The sequence below is a fragment of the Alexandromys fortis genome, unplaced genomic scaffold (assembly GCF_014885135.2).
Source record: "Alexandromys fortis isolate MF-2015 unplaced genomic scaffold, M_Fortis_MF-2015_v1.1 scaffold_13, whole genome shotgun sequence".
NCBI lineage: Eukaryota > Metazoa > Chordata > Mammalia > Rodentia > Cricetidae > Alexandromys > Alexandromys fortis.
This window is the reverse complement of record NW_026067908.1, coordinates 18,181,378-18,184,692: the sequence shown is the minus strand read 5'-3', so window position 1 is coordinate 18,184,692 and position 3,315 is coordinate 18,181,378. Positions and strand designations below refer to the sequence as shown.

Here is a 3,315-nt window from a genome sequence, read left to right as displayed (position 1 = left end):
ATACTGATTAGGCACTATTTCACCATAGGACAGAGCGCTGCTGGCACAGCTCCCTACTCGGAGCCAAATTGGAACTGTTAGTACAGTAAATTAGACCAAATGCCCTAGCTGTACTGTACATAAAAGATCATCTTTAATAAATAGATGCTAACGTGGCACTTGGATCACTTCGAGCTCTGAATGGCATCCCTTAGTCTTGATGTCAGGAAGCTGAGAAACAAAAGGCGCTTCAACGCTGTGCGTTATTTCAACACAAACAAAAAGAATAAAGAGCAAACATGAAAAATGCCGTGTGTGTGGAGAGTTCCATTTGAACAGAAACTGGTGAAGATGGGGAAGCATCTGTAACAGTATCCTTGACAATATGGTAAAGGCTTTGGTATGTAGTAAGTTAGACCAAGGCTTTCCCCTCAATGCAAATATTAGAAATATTATTGGGTTTCGGTTAGAGCTGAAACTTCTTTTTCCTTTTCTTTCTTTTCCTTTCTTTTTTTCTTTCTTTTTTCTTTTTTCCAAAACAAGGTTTCTCTGTCTAGCCCTGACTGTCCTAGAACTAACTCTGTAGACTAGGTTGGTCTTGAACTCACAGAAGATCAGCCTGCTTCTCCCTTCCTAGTGCCTGGAATTAAAGGCATGTACTAACTGAAACTTTTAACAGTTTTTGTAACTCCACTTTTTGTAACCCACCTATTTGATGTTTCCAATCAAGTCATTCCATTTGGCAAATGCCTTGATTTGCATTTTCTTCCTACAGCAAAAATGGAAGCATTTCTACAGTAGACATGTTATGGGATAACCTGTATCCACATTCACTGGCCACAGTCATTTGTATTTGGATCAAGAATAAAGAATTTTTTTCACACACTCTTCCAGGTAAGATTGGCATTTTTTTTTTTTTTTTTGCATACACACTCTTCTCACTTATTTGTTTTGTGTTGAACCAAAACACCCAGGGTGGGGTGGAGGAGAAAGAAGCATAGACAGAGAAGGGGAAAGAATAAATGCGTTGAGCAAATAGAGCTCAAAAGTATATAAATTCGGAGCAGTGTGAAGAAGCAGCGAGAACGACCCCCGGATGGACCCGAGCCACGCACCGCTGCAGCCCCGCGTTCAGCGCCCACGCCCCCACCCCCCACCCCCGCCGCCATGCCCAAAAGAAAGGCTGAAGGGGTTACTAAAGGAGATAAAGCCAAGGTGAAGGACGAGCCACAGAGAAGATCGGACAAGGTTGTCTGCTAAACCTGCTCCTCCAAAGCCAGAGCCCAAGCCTAAAAATACCCCCGCAAAGAAGGGAGAGAAGGTACCCAAGGGGAAGAAGGGGAAGGCCGATGCTGGTAAGGGTGCCAATAATCCTGCAGAGAATGGAAACGCCAAAACAGACCAGGCACAAAAAGCTGAAGGTGCTGGAGACGCCAAGTGAAATGTGTGCGTTTTGGATAACTGTGTACTTCTGGTGACTGTACAGTTTGAAATACTAATTTTTATCAAGTTTTATAAAAATGCAGAATTTTGTTTTACTTTTTTTTTAAAAGCTATGTTGTTAGCACACAGAACACTTCATTGTTTTGGGTGGGGAGGAAAATGTGTCACTAGCAGTGTCTCCCAAGCTGGATGAATGATGGTTCATGATGGAAAACATCTTTCCCTGATAATTTTGAAAGACTCCTCTTGGCTCCCAGGAGAGACCCCCTGGGGACACGTTGACATGTGTGGCCACCATGGCACAGCATGCCTTGTGTGGGAAAACTCAGTTCATTTTTATATCCTCCTCCCCCTGTACCATCAACATAGACTTAACTCCCTTAAGACCAGAGACCTGTTGGAGCCTGATCCCCAAAATTGGTTTTGCCAGTCTGTTGGGCAATCCGGACTTTGCAGTGATATCATTGAGTGTCCTCAAAAGCGCAGCGGTTCCTTTTATAGAAGATTGTGGATCTGCACATTGATAATTCTGCCATTTTCATTTAATTTCCTGAAAGTCAGGGTCGGCTTGTGAAGAGTTGTGAAACAACATCCTCCATGTGAAATGTCAGCCCTCACTCTAAACTCCTCCCCCTTTGCAGAGCATCCAATGGAGACTCACCGGGTTTTACAGTGGCTTTCTGATTTTGGTAGTCGATACAAGAAGGGAGTTTGGAAGTTCTTGTATACTGTTACTGATTGTCTGCCCATGTTCTGCCTGGAAAACCATGATTGTTTATGGAAAGTGTCTTTAATAAAGCTGGATACAGTTTGGCTTGGAAAAAAAAGTATACAAAATCAGATTAGAAAATTCAAGTAAGGAAATACTTCTGGTCTTTATGTCTAGCCTAAGGTAAAGCAGCCTACTTTCAATTATAGAGCTTCTCATTGGAAAATTTATATCTATATATCTATATAGATATATGTAGATATATATTTCAGAATTTTAAAGAAAGGAGACTAAACATAGATGATACACAGTAAATAGTAACAAAGACATTTGTCCTAGATTGATTGCTTCTTGAAATATCTTAATTACCTTACTGGTCTTTCTGGAGGCTGGACTGGTAAGATTGATATCAATAAATAGGTAGAATTCATTAACACACTTTTTAATCTAGGAAACTCTTCTAAGCTTCACCCATTAAAGGCTCCATATTTTATTCAAAAGTTTAGTTTGAAACTTAGATCTTCTCTGATTATTGATCACTGTTTTATTGAAAACTAAAAATATGCCTCAAATATCTGTGTCGAATTGGCATGAGCTGGAATAATCTTCAAAGGGAGATGCAAAATACCTTTATCGGATTGGCCTGTAGGCAAATCTATATGCATTTTCTTGATTTATAAGTGAGGTATGAAGGTTCAGCCCCCTTTGGGAAATTCCGTTCCTAGGCAGGTGGTCCTGGAGTGTACAAGAAACAGACTGAACAAGCTGTGAGAAGCGCACTAATAGGCAACATTCTTTTATGGCTCTGCTTCAGGTCCTGCCTCCAGATTCCTGCCTTGGCTTCCCTTGATAGACTGTCACATTAGCGGGATATATAAGCAGAAGAAACCCTTTCTTCCCTAAATTGCTTTTGGTCATAGTGTTTTATTACAATAGAAACTTAACGAAGACAATATCCTTAGTCTTCTATTTCCTACACATACAAAGATATTATTGTATTTTGTTGTTTCTATGTCTGTGGTCTAGCACTGTTTTATACTCTGAAGATTCCAGGAAGGCATTTTGTTCATGGTGAACTTTATTTTCTGAAAACTCAAAAAAATATTACAGTCTTATCCACTGTCAGAGTCATAGTGTTTTCATTTAAAATAAAAAAAAAAAAAATGTTAGCCAGGCAGTGGTGG

The 3,315-nt window shown here is 40.2% G+C and overlaps 1 pseudogene; it reads left to right on the top strand.

The window, feature by feature from the left end:
* The first annotated feature begins 1,146 nt into the window (after positions 1–1,146).
* LOC126498006 (non-histone chromosomal protein HMG-17-like) lies at positions 1,147–2,235 on the top strand (annotated as a pseudogene).
* The last annotated feature ends 1,080 nt before the right edge of the window (positions 2,236–3,315 follow it).